This window comes from Trachemys scripta, chromosome 2 (genome assembly GCF_013100865.1).
Source record: "Trachemys scripta elegans isolate TJP31775 chromosome 2, CAS_Tse_1.0, whole genome shotgun sequence".
Lineage (NCBI taxonomy): Eukaryota > Metazoa > Chordata > Testudines > Emydidae > Trachemys > Trachemys scripta.
In genome coordinates, this window is record NC_048299.1 from 161,089,451 (window position 1) to 161,103,380 (window position 13,930).

The window sequence follows — 13,930 nt, forward strand, 5'->3', positions numbered from 1 at the left end:
GAGTACTGGGCTAACTACTGGCTCTCAGTGCTCTATCCCAGAGCCTCATCCAATAGCACAGTGGTTAAGGCATGCATCTGAGACCTGGGAAATCCCTCTTCAAATCCTTTCTCCCCCTCTGGCAGAGGAAATGAACTTGGATCTCTAGACTGTTGTCCCCAGTTTATAAATAGCTCCGGGGCTTGGGCAAGAGAGAGGCATCTGGATGCCTAGAATGAAGTAGCAGTAAACATATCCTGAGGCCAGAAAATAGGTACTTAAGGAACCATTACTCTGAAAAACTTAGGCAATGAGTGAGTTTAGGTGCCTGCAAGGTTCAACAGGACTTCTTCTATGGAATGCAGTGGAGCCAAAACTCTCATAAAGCTGACACTTAGGTATCTAAGAACCTTAGTAGATCCCACCTATACCGCAATGTTAAGGCAGCTTAATATAAGTGTCCTGATTCTTTTCAGAGGTGCTCAGCACCTACAACTGACTTTAATTTCAGTGAGAGTTTTGAGTGTTCAGACCCTCTGAGAAAAACAACAATTAAGGGAATTATATTAAGATGCTTAAACAAGGCTGTAAGTGTTTAACTTTAGGTTCCCTAACCTGCAAATTTTGGCCAATACTTTTACAACTTACTGTAGCTTTAATGAAGGTAGCATTTCAAATTAACTAGATCAAATAAGTGTAGGCCTGGTTTAACATGAGTAATTGGACATGGGTGTGACCTTATTTTTGTGGAGACAGGATTAGGGAGATAAATGGATCAGCAGGCTGAAAACAAGCTAGCTAAAAAAAAGGAGAAATACACAGGAAACCATTTACAATAGACAAAATAACAATGAATAAAATATGGAGCAAATGTAAAAATGAGGTAAACAATAAGTTGTACATGGACAATAAGTGGCAAAGCATGCTGTACAGGGATTGGTTCCTACAAAGTAACCAAGCCAATCACAAAACATGGAATGCAATATATAGAAAATACAATAATGTGTAAATGTATATAAAGGAAGAAGTTTGCTATGTAACTTTGGATGTGTGGTATGGTTGAGTCTAATCAACTCAGCATAGCTTTGCTATATGCAAAATAAAGGAACCTGTCTGATAAAACTGAAGTTGAACTGAGTTCTTGGGGAACCAAGTAGAAGAGGTCTCTGGGGAATGCCAACAATAAGCACTTTATGTAATTTTATGGTAATTATTTATGACTTGTCAGAAAATTTTTCACGTGTTATTTAGGGGCATGACACATACAGTAAATAAGTCCCACACAAACTTCACTAAAGGAAAGTTAAGCTTGGATGCAGTGTTTTGAGTGCATGTTAGGAAACTCCCCTCCAGGCATACAAACATGTGAAACCCAGGCATTCAGCGTGGAGTCTACTCTTCCACAAGCAACATTGTTACACCCCAAAAGCTTAACTTTCTCAGTAGATTCATGACAACGTATTCTAAAACTGTTTAAAAAGTATTGAATACTTGTTCTTTTTCCAGTTTGACTAAAAGAAACCTGTGTCTTCAGTCTGCTTAAGCAGAAGGCAGTTAAGAGACTGATGGTGAAATTGTTGATTTAATTTGTGGGACAAGTCAAAGAAGGAGGCTTTCTGAGCAATGCTCGTGAACTGGACTCCTGATACAGTTGAGAGGTGCCAGGTGGCTAAGAGGGCTGTGGCGGTCATTGAAGTGAAAGCCCAGGCTTGGGAGGAGGGACCATTTTGGAGGGACCATGGAGAATGACTACCAGACAGCCTCAAAGGTGTTCTGGCAACCATCTCCCACCTTAGGAGGGGTCAGCAGGACGTTGCCTAGACTGTACTCATCACAGGTGGTGAAATGCTAACCTTGACTGAGGAGATCGTTGAGAGGTAGAAGGAGCACTTTGAGGAACTCCTCAACCTGATGGACACGTCCCCCTTCCAGGAGGCAGTGCCAGAAACCTCAGGTGAGATCGGATCTATTTCTGAATCTGAGGTCGACACGGCGGTAAAGTGCCTTCATAGTGGTAAGGCAGCAGGAGTGGATGAGATTTGCTTGAAGATGTTGAAAGCACTGGACAGTGTTGGGGTGTCATGGTTAATGCACCTCTTCAATGTGGTGTGGAAGGCAGGTGCAGTACCTCTGGACTGGCAAACTGGAATGGTGGTCCCAATCTTTAAGAAAGGAGACCAGAGGGTGCGTTCCAACTATAGGGGGATCACATTCCTCAGCCTCCCCGGCAAAGATGCCCCCTGGGAGGCTTCCTTTGGAACTCTACCGGGTATGTCCCAGTGGAAGGCCCCAAGGCTGAACCAGGACATGCTGGAGGGGTTATTTCATCCTTGCTGGCCTGGGTATGCTAGGGAATCCCCCAGGAAGTGTTGCAGAGGAAAAGAGTTCTGGTCTTCCCTACTCTCCATGCTGTCGCTGTGACCCTCACCAGGAAAAGTGGTATAACATTAAAAAGAAGAAGAAATTTGTGGGACAACTGTGAAATTTCTGCTCCTGAGGAGACAGTAAGCATGGTAAAAACGGACAGTTTCACGGAGGGTGGCAGATTTATGATATCAAAGGGAGCAGTGAGAGAGAGCACAATCCCCTGCACTAGCAGAGACTTCCTGTCTTGTCTCATTTCTACTGTGCTAGGTTCAGGCTTCAGGTGGGAGGAAGAAAGATAAAAGAGAGCTAGTAATAATCAGTGGCATTCTAGATCAAATTTCAGGTGGAGCACTGAAGTCCCACAGCCTGGGGCTGAAGCCCGGGACTCTGAGCCCTTCCACCTGGGACTGAAGCAGAAGCCTGAGTGACTTAGCTTCATGGGGGGCCCCTGGCAATTGCCCTGCTTGCTACCCCCTAATACCGGTCCTGGCTTTTATATGCAGAAAACTAGTTATTGTGGCATAGGTGGGCCGTGGAGTTTTTATAGCATGTTGGGGGGGCTGGGGAGAGAGGAGCTCAGAAAGAAAAAGGTTGAGAACCCCTGCTCTAGGGCAAATTCAGAGGTGATTTGTACTGTAAGATTCATTTCAGGAAGTGGAGTAGGCAACCTACCTTAGTCTAAAATAATCTGAACCGGTGTAATTCACATTCAGGGGTCAGAATGAAGTGTAAATTAAAGGAGGAAATGTCCTGTGAGTTGTTTTTCCAGTGACATACTCCAAAATGTTCATGGAGAGGACTAAATTATATCAGATTAGACACCATTTGATTTTCTTAGTTTCACCTGTGGATTTGTCCATATCCTTATAAACAACACTTGAAAACATATTTACATTTCTTGTCTTCTCTGTCATTATTTAATGCTGTAATTATAGCATTGATTTGAATGGAGGTATGCCAGTTCATACGAGCTGAGGTTCTAGCTCATACTACTTAACGCTGCATGATGGTATACAAAACAAAATTGTATTAGTTTAAAATAAAGAAACTACATTCCCCATTAAAAACCAAATTATTTCATAGGCAAAAAAAAAAAAAATTCTCTCCCCCATTGTACAGTGAATTACACAAGAAGTTAGGGCTTTGTTATTTTATTTTTATAAAACAATTGCCAGTTTTTCTTTTTAAACTTGTAAAGCAAAAAAAAAAAAAAAAAATCAGGAAAATTGCTTGAATCAGTTAGTTGTACTTTATGCCAATTAACATGCTGTACTTGACATTCAGTGAAATGCTGAATGTGACATTTATCTGAAATTCATGCATACTGAAGATGTTCCACTGCTTAATATTATTGCATGGTATTTATATTTTCTATGGTAACATAAACATATGGAGAAAACCCAAGTAAACCTGCAGTGTAAATTGCAGTGATATACAATATACACCACTTGGAGTAGGTAAAGGCAGGATTGGGTGGCAGGGGGAGACGGTAGGAGAAAGAGAGAATCTGATCCTCATGGTTATAGCAGTCCCAAATGGAGCAAGGAGTCAGAGACAGAACAAGAAGCACAGCATTGAAGACACACGTGCTTTCTCCTGGGTGTCTGCCTCCTGTAGTATTCTAGGATGCCTTTTTTGGGATGAAGTCAAGGACTCAGGATTGGAAGAAAGAGAAAAGTTCATTGTGTGGGTGAGGGACTGGAAATAGAATCTGCCCTCAAAGGCAGTGCTTGAGTGTAAGGAGGAGCCTGCATGTGAGATCTCATGTGAGTCTGTGGTGGAAGGGGGCATTTTGATGGCTATGTGCCTCACTTACCCTTAATACATTTTCCAGAAGTGATGTTTTACTATCCTCATCTTTTCTAAAATAGGCTCTCTTGCTGCCATAATGATGTTTCTGTCACCATACTGAAAAGTCAAATAAACACAGTATCTCCTCGATCTCTTAGATCTTGACAGAGAGTGGAAAGACTCCCATTGACTTCAGTGGGCTTTGGATCAGACCCCTAGAACTTCCACTTATATAACAGTTCCAAATACAGATTCATGTTGAGTAAGTAGTCCATAATGAATAACATATTCCATTAATTTACCCTCTTTCTGTTCACAAACTGTCTGCAAGCAGATTACAATTTTCTTGTATTTATTTGCCCACAATTATTTGCTGAATAATTCTTGGACTGTAGCTTGTTCTTTATAGTATTTGAAAAAAAGTGTAGTGCATTGACTAGTTTTGATTGGATATCAATCTCTTGGCATTGTTTCTTTTCTTGATTGCATGAGCATAACTCATAGAAGCAGCGGTTTCAAGCTAGTACGTGGGATTACAGATTTTTAAAAAATTGCTTTCATTAATATTATTTAACTGCTTAAAATTTGTTTCCATGACATCCCTGCCAGTAGACTCATTCATTAAAATATGTCCAGAAACTGAATACAGTCTATTCAATCTGTCTTTTTCCCTGATGAGTGAATATGGGGGTTGTGGGGAGGATAGGTATACATCCAGCTCTGAACTTGAGTGCACGAAGAAGAGACAATAGACGCATCAGGAATGCTCTGTTAGTTGAAATGGTAATATAATTATACCTGATATCCAGGGCCGGAGCAACGATTTAGGCAAACTAGGTGGCTACCTAATGGTTGGGGGTGCCTAAAAGCCTGCTTAGGCGAAGAGGTGGAGTGGAGGTGAGCTGGGGCGTGGGGAGGGCCGCCCGCAGTAACGGGAGGGGGGAGGCGCACAGGGGAACCGCTCCCCACCCCAGATCACCTCCACTTTGCCTCCTCCGCTGAACACACAGCCTCCGCTCTAAGTCTCTTCCAATTGGCGCTGCAAGCCTGGGAGGGGAAGAGAATTAGAGCGGCGCCGGCATGCTCAGCGGAGGAGGCGGAGATGAGGACGAGGTGAGCTGGGGCGGGATCCCTGGGCGGGGTTAGCTGCCATGGGGGGGAGGGCTCCCCAGGTGGGGTTAGCTTCCACGGGGGGGAGGGAGTCTCTCCAGGTGGGGTTAGCTGCCATGGAGGCAGGCTCCCTGGGCGAGGTTAGCTTCCGCAGGAAGGGGGGGGTAGATACTACGGGGGGGGGAGGGTCTGGATTAGCTGCCGTGGGAGGGGCGGGGTTAGCTGGGTGGGAGGGGGCGTAAGGTGGAAGTTTCGCCTAGGGCACGAAACTTCCTTGCACCGGCCCTGCTGATATCTAGAATCAATAAGACACTGAAATACAAAAATCCCTTTTGAATGTTAGTGGGCAAGGCTCATCAACACAGAGACTATTATTTGTTCTCAATTCTCAAGGTAATTTATAGAAATGGTTAATTCTTTGATACCCTTCTCTGCTCAGTCTTTGGAATTGCATTGATCAGAGAGTAAATCTCTCTCTCTCTCTCTCTCTCAGATGGTTTGATCTGTGCTGCCTCCAATATAGGCCAATGCCTAAATGCCATGACTGTCCCGTTGTTATTTGCAGGTTTCCCTGCCATTTCTGGTGCCAGCTGAAAAGCAGGAGAAATGGCTAGAAAAAGAACTACAGGAAGTGTCATGAGGAAACTTGTTTTAATTTGGGGCCCATTTTACAGATGCGAGAGGTTCCCCTAGTGTCAGATAAAGTTTGAATAAGCTTCTCAGTTGAGACATTTTGTGACTTACGGACAAAGTCTTCAAATGTGATTAGTGAATTTGGGTGCCTCCGTTTTGGGATTTTTGCCAACTTGAGACCCCCTTAAAGAGACCTGATTTTCAGAGAGAAGTTGCCCAGCACTTTCTGAAAAAAGGTCTGTAGTGGGGCAGCTGCCCCACTCCCTGAGAGTATGGGCTGCGGCAGGCCTAGAGAGGTTAACTCTCTAGTACTGGTTTACAGCTGTTTAGAATCTCCAGACTGGTGCCAGTGGGCCTGCGCAGACACACAGCCAATAGGAGAAGGGCTTACTGGGAGCCAATAAGAGCCCAGATTGGAGGCAGCCAATCAGGGCCCGGCTCAGCCCTATAAGAAGGCTGCTCAGGGAGAGGAGAGTCAGTCTGTCCCAGGCCTTTGACAGAGGAAAGTCTGTCTCCAGAGCAAGGAGACTAGCACTGCGGACAGCACAGTGCTGGCCAGGCTCGGGGAGCAAAAGGGAGTTCTAGCCTGAGGCCTGCCAGGCTGCAGGCCCTGAAGGGAAGGGCCTAGTGGGTGCAAGGGGCTGTAGGGGAAGCGGCCCAGGGAAGTGGACAGACAAGGGGAGAGAAGGAGGACAGCATGGCTGCCAGAGGGTCCCTGGGTCGGGACCCAGAGTAGAGGGTGGGCCTGGGTCCCCCGTTTCCCCACTTGCGGTGCACCCAGCTATTGGCCATAGGGAGCAGCCATTATAGACCACGCCAGATCCCTGAGAGGAGGAATTAGACTTTGGGGTGTGTGGTTGACCATGGTGGCTGGACATAGAGACTGCTGATTGATTCCTCTCCCCCACCCAAAAGGGGGTGTGGATGGACTAAGGGGCACTGCTGGGGGCCAGTGGTCCAGAAGAGGACACTGTGAGTTGATGAGTGATGTGGGCTCAGAAGCCAACCGAAAGCAAGACAATGGGCGGGATACCACTGAGAGGGGATGCTCTACTGGACTGAGCTAATTCCCGGAGTAACAAATAGGAGGCGCCGTGGTGGTGAGACCCAACCTTGTTACAAGGTCCCTCTAAAGTAATTTAAGTTTGGAACCCAAAAATCACAAGTCACATTTGAAATTTTAGATCTGCACTGGAGGGGTGATAGAAACTGTTGTAATGAAAGATCCTGGAAGGAATTCTTGGTGACTCTGGAAGAACTCCTTCTGAAGACTCACAGAACTCCCTGGTGAATTTGTACTACTCTGGGATGATCTTGCCTTCATGCTACACTCTTTTTTTGGGAAGACTAATGCGACTATCTCCTTACTAGCCATATTATGCCCAGCCCCTGTATATGACCACAAGGGAGAGGGAAATCTCCTTAGACCCTCTTCCCACTTTCCTCACCACCAAGCTGCTTATCTTGCATATCACCAAAATCTTGCCCTAAGTCTTCACACATTGTGAGGTTTGCTCATGCCTAGTTTTATCATACCAGAAGTAGCCACCCTACAATTCAGGAGAGCTCTACAGCTGAACCTCTCAAACCCTGGGAGGATTTAATATTTATGGGAACACATTTTCCCATCTCTGTTAAATTCCATAGTGAGAACAAATTGACTGATGAATGATCCAATTCTTTACAAAACAAATCTGAAATGTGATTGATTTGTATTAATTGGTTTATTGAACAATGTAAATAACATCAAGTACCCAATTTAAATAAAGTTGTTTATGGTAGAAAAACCGCCAGAGTCGAAAAATGAAATATCAGAGTGTGATGCACATTGGTGCAGTGAAAACCATAAAACACAGTATTTGGCTCATTTCGGGAGGTATAGAGCACCATTGACTTCAATGGGAGTTCTGGGTGTTCACCACCTCTGATAATCAGGCTGTGTTATCAAGAAACTTCAAACTAAATATTTAAACAAGCCTCTGAAATTTTCTGCCACTTCCAATAACTAGCTCTGCATTTTGTATTACATGCAATGAGTTTTAAACACCTGTTGTAGTCACTAAGGCCCCCATTTAGCAAAGAACTTAATTGTGGTATGTGGAAAACAGTATTGAAATTGTAGAGCTATCACTTTAAATGGTCAGGGGTTTCCTGGTCCTGCTTGCAGGCTAAGTGGCTCTGTAGGGAAGTATGCAGTCTGTCAGCAGACAGCCTAAAATAAGGTGGGGTGAGTTGTTCTTCACTGTTTTAGGCAGTAGCTTGCTTTGTCACTCTTTTGGATTCTTGTGTGCTATCGTTCTGAATACTGCTTGGTCTACACTACCCCCCCCAATTCGAACTAAGGTACGCAACTTCAGCTACGTGAATAACGTAGCTGAAGTCGAAGTACCTTAGTTCGAACTTACCTTGGTCCACACGCGGCAGGCAGGCTCCCCCGTCGACTCCGCGGTACTCCTCTCGCCGAGCTGGAGTACCGCAATCGACGGCAAGCACTTCCGGGTTCGACTTATCGCGTCCAGATTAGACGCGATAAGTCGAACCCAGAACTTCGATTTCCAGCCGTCGAACTAGCTGGTAAGTGTAGCCAAGGCCTAAGAATAGAAGTAGTGTTATGCTGCAAAATTCCAGTAAGAGTATTTGATGTATTTCAAATGTGTATGCCACAAACATAATATTAAGCATGTGCTTAAATCTCACTGAGGTTAACTCTCTAGTACTGGTTTACAGCTGTTTAGAATCTCCAGACTGGTGCAAAGCCAGTGAAGAGTACAGGAGAATCTATCTTACAACTCTAAACTTACCTGGATAGAACATTGCACATTTTGCTTAAGAATGCCTTTAAAGAATAGGGCCATATCCTTAGCTGATGTAAATGGGCATAGGACTATTGATTTGGGAACTCAACAGCCTTATTGAAAGTAGAACACAAAGGATGTCCAAGGGAGTTGGGGCTACAAGGAGCAGATTGTGGTTTCCCAATTCAAGGCCACTGAGCCCCAGCAAGAATTAGGGCTGCACAGGGGCAGTAACTAGTTTCTATACCATTTTCTTTCCCTCAGTAATGGATGGTCTTTCTAGAAGATCTGCTGTAGTTCAAAAAGAATGTATGGCATGGACTTGATCCAAAAATTCCTGGGTGAGGTTCTACGGTCTGCGTTGTGCAGGACAGTCAGACTAAATTATTGTAATGGTCCCTTCTGGCCTTAAAAATCTATAAAAACTCCACGCCTGAGACCTTTTTAGAAGATATTTCTTCAGGGGTTAGTTGTTTTTCTGCCAGTCACAAAAGCAAATCAACTGAAAACACAGGGCAATAACTCCTCAGAGGTTTTAGCAGCCCAGGAGGGGAAAAAAGATAAACCTTTTATTATTAGCTCCCCTTTAAACCACCTTCTCCTTACCTGTACAACCCCTCAGAGCAGCCATGTGATCAGCTGGGATATGTTAACCCTTTACAAGTTGCAACAGCTTTACTTTGTCACAAAGCATTTTGATATCAGCACAGCTGCTGACTGTGACAAGACAAGGTTCCACTGAAGTTTTTCTGACCAGCTCTGCTGTCACACCCTCTTCCCTTCTCCCCTTCCCATCCATAACTCCTTTGCCTTCCTCTATTTCTTTCAATGTTTAAATTATAGAGATAATATAAGCTTTGGTTTCTGGCTGATACCACTATCCATATAATTATCCTTTTATACAATTCTCTAAGGACCTTAGCAGGTCACCATGTAACCAAAGTGACATTTTCAGTTGTGTGATGCATTATCATTCACTGATCCCAACTATATGTGGTAAGAACATAAGAATGGCCATACTGGTCAGACCAAAGGTCCATCCAGCCCAGTATCCTGTCTACTGACAGTGGCCAATGCAAAGTGTCCCAGAGGGAGTGAACCTAACAGGTAACGATCAAGTGATCTCTCTCCTGCCATCCGTCTCCACCCTCACCATTCCTTACCCAGCCTGCCTAATAGCCATTAATGGACTTAAACTCCATGAATTTATCTAGTTCTCTTTTAAACCCTGTTATAGTCCTAGCCTTCACAAACCTCTCAGGCAAGGAGTTCCACAGGTTGACACTATGCTGTGTGTGAAGAAGAACTTCCTTTTTATTTGTTTTAAACCTGCTTCCCATTAATTTCATTTGGTGGCCCCTAGTTCTTATATTTTGGGAACAAGTAAATAACTTTTCCTTATTCACTTTCTCCACACCACTCATGATTGTATATACCTCTATCATATCCCCCCTTAGTCTCCTTTTTTCCAAGCTGAAAAGTCCTAGCCTCTTTAATCTCCCCTCATATGGGACCCGTTCCAAACCCCTAATCATTTTAGTTGCCTTTCTCTGAACCTTTTCTAATGCCAGTATATCTTTTTTTGAGATGAGGAGACCACATCTGTATACAGTATTTATGATGTGGGTGTACCATGGATTTATATAAGGGTAATAAGATATTCTCCATCTTATTCTCTACCCCTTTTTTTAATGATTCCCAAGCGGTGTAATGGTCCATATTGTGCAATTAAGAATGTCAGTTTATTTTGTAAAATTCAGCATAAATCAATCACAGCCAACTCAGATGAATTTTAAATTCAAGTTGCCAGCTGGTCTCTCAAGGTGTCAATGGACTAATCCATACATTAAAAGTCAGTGGCCTGATTTTTCCACTTACTTACATCAGCTTTATACCAGTGTAACTGCATTGGCAATGGGAATTAGGTATCCAAATCGCTAGGGTGGTTTTGAAATCTTAGCCTTAACCTTCTAGCCCCATCTATCTCACTGATAGCTGAGATTAAATCTTCATCCTGCTTTCTCAAACAGCATTGAAATACATTGTGACGTTCCCCTGGTGTTATCTAGACAGGAGAGCTGCTAGGTCACTCCAATCCTTGACTCTGGGAGTCAGCCTTACCTTTCTCTGCTGTGAGAACCCCACCTCCTGCGCTGTTCACGCACAGCCTCTGGCATGTAAGCTGTTCCCAGCTACTTGCAACCGAATGACACTAGCCAATATCTCCAGGCCCAGACACAACCCTAGGAATCTCCATCTTGCACTGTCCAGTTATGCCCGCTGGATGTTGCAAGTTTATTTGAGTTCATCAATTTAATAAAGAAAGTGATATGTACCAGGCTTGTTTATCCCAAGGGGAGTCTGACACGCTTCAAACCAAACACACTGCTTCAGGTAGAATAAACAAGTTTATTAACTATGAAACTTAAATTTTAAGTGATTATAAGTCAAAGCGTAAGAAGTCAGATTTGGTCAAATGAAATAAAAGCAAAACACATTATAAGCTGATCTTAACACTTTCAGTGCCCTTACAGATTTAGATGCTTCTCACCACAGGCTGGCTGGTTGCCCTTCAGCCAGGCTCTCCCCTTTGATCACAACTTCAGTTACTTGGAGATGTCTGTAGATGGCGGTGGGAGAGAGAGAGCACATGGCAAACGTCTTTCTCTTTTATCATGCTCTTTCTTCCTTCTTGGATTTGCTCTTCTCTCTCCCCCTGCCCACAGAGTCAGGTGAGCATTACCTCATTGCAGTCCCAAACTGACCAAAGGAAGGGGGGATGACTCACTGGAGAGTTGAACAGATCCTTTGTTGTTGCCTAGGCCAGTGTTCTTTGTTCCTGTGAGACTGGGCTGGGGTTGTCCCATACATGCCCTGATGAAGTGTGAACTGCCCCTCTGCTCTTGGGAAGTTTTTGCCTGGGCTTGCTTTAAGCCATGAGGACACATTTTTCAGCTTCATAACTATATACATGAAAATACAACATATAACATTACTATAACAACATGTCCTATAACATTACCATAACAATGCTCAGTACTTCATGAGCCTTCTGAAGACACCTGACATGACAAACTTTGCATTAGATACCACACAATCATATAACAAGGATGAACATGGGAGTGTAGGGTGTTCCCATAAGATACAGAACATCACATACATCTTATAGAAAAATCTCATAGAATGTCACAATAATATTTCTTTGGAAATTTTAAACCAACCAATAGAATTCTACAGCATGGATATAATTCTCTATGGGTCAGATCCTCACATGCTATATTAGCATGAAGTGACCCCAGTTTCCACCAGCTGAGGATCTGGCACAGTATGCTGGTTGAAAAAATTCTAGAAGAATGATTGTATTCTCTATTAAATTCTAGGTGTGTTAAAGTAATCCTATTTGATTTCTACAGTACTTCATTGGTTTCACCACTTCATTCTGCGAGACTCTGCCAAAAGGAACAAGAAATTATAAAAAGCTTAATAGAAATAGGGATTAAGACTCACCAAAAATAAATGTTATTTGTCAAACCCTGGACAAAACAGTTAATGGTCAGAGAAGTAGCCATAAAAAGAAGATAGGAATCTGCTACTCTCTACGTGACACCTGGCAGGCACGGGTATTTTTAGGCAGCCTAGAGTATTTTGCTACTATAATAAACTCTCTTATCTAATTTGAAACAGAAGCCAAAAGTCCAGCACAGCTTCCAAATAGGGGCTAGTCTCTTGCAACCAGATAGATGGTTCCATTTTCTCCTTTGCCTAAGCCTGCTCTTCTGTCTTTTATTTTTCCTGGGAGGGATGGTGGTTTGCAACTATAATGTAAAACTGCTGTCACAAATGATGCTCTGGAACCTAGGACCAAACCCCTGGGACCATAGCTCTTTGAGGCAGCTTGTACAGCATACATTTAGGGCAAAATAAAACTGCACTTGAATCATATTGTGCTAGATTTTGTGTCTTTGCAGATTTATAAATCTTTCTCCCTCTGTTTAGAATATTTCAGAGACCTGTGTGAACCTATAATCTGTAGAGATTTCCCGCAAAAGAAGGGCACAAAACAGTTCATAGAAAGACGATGTGTTTCAACTCTGGAAGGGCACAAAGTGCACACCTTCAGCCAGGGCTCAACCAAGCTTACTTATCACAGATGCTCAGTTCCTTTAATGATTATTTATCAAACCACAGGGAAGTTGTCCAGCCAGGTACAAGTTTTTAAAGTAGGAAATTGCTTACAATGACAACAGGAAACAGTGAATATGGATCCAAGCTGCACAGAGGTTTCTGGGGGTCTGAGGCAAAATCTGAAACTGAGAATTCCCCCTTTTCAAAAAAAATTACCACTAAGGGGATTAGAGATCAAGCCCACACCACACTCATCCTGTAGCAGTGGCTCAGCTCCTGGCATGCAGCTCCCCTCTCAGGGCATTGCAGCCCAAAGTGCGAGGTTACAGCGTCACTAGGTTTGGGGTCCTGTTCAAACAGAGGGCTGGGGGAAACTGCCCTCTTTGTTCCCCTCCCCCCCCCCCCCCCCCCTCATTATGGATTCAGACCTAATTTGACAACTAACAGTACACAAGGAATTATGCATACCCCTGTGTGTTACAGGAGAAGGCAATTATTCATTTTTGTTATGATAGTCCTTCCAGTCCCAAATGAGATCAGGGCTCCATTGACTAGGCAGCGTACAATCACAGAATAAGGGACAATCCTTGTCATGATCGACTAAAAGTCTAAATACACCAGACAAAGGTTGGGAGTAAAAGAGGCACAGAGAAACGTATAGAGCTGACTGGAAAACAGAATTTAAAAAAAAAAAAGTCCAAATTGTGCTGAAAAATCAAATATTCAATTTTTTATGGACCCAGAAATTCTGAAATATTTCATTTAGAAAATCTGCCACTGCCCAGGCAACAGGAACATTTATATGCTCCCTGGAACCCACTGCTTCCCTGCACCTGTTGCGAATGTCCCTCTTCCTGAGCTGCCCTCCTGCCAGGCTGGATAGTTGCCTGGCTAGTAGCCCAGGGAGCCAGACAGCCCAGCAGCTTCCTCATTCTCTCCAGACACAATTTTGCACATTTTGCCTATTTCATAAAAGTTAAATGAACTTCCACATACAAATTGCAAAGCGTCTTACTATCATAAGAGGTAAATTAACAGTGATTCTGTAATCATTGAATTCCTAATACTATATAGGGGTCAAAAGACAACTCAGCTTTTTGAAATCTTCCCCTGCCCCAACCAAACCTGAT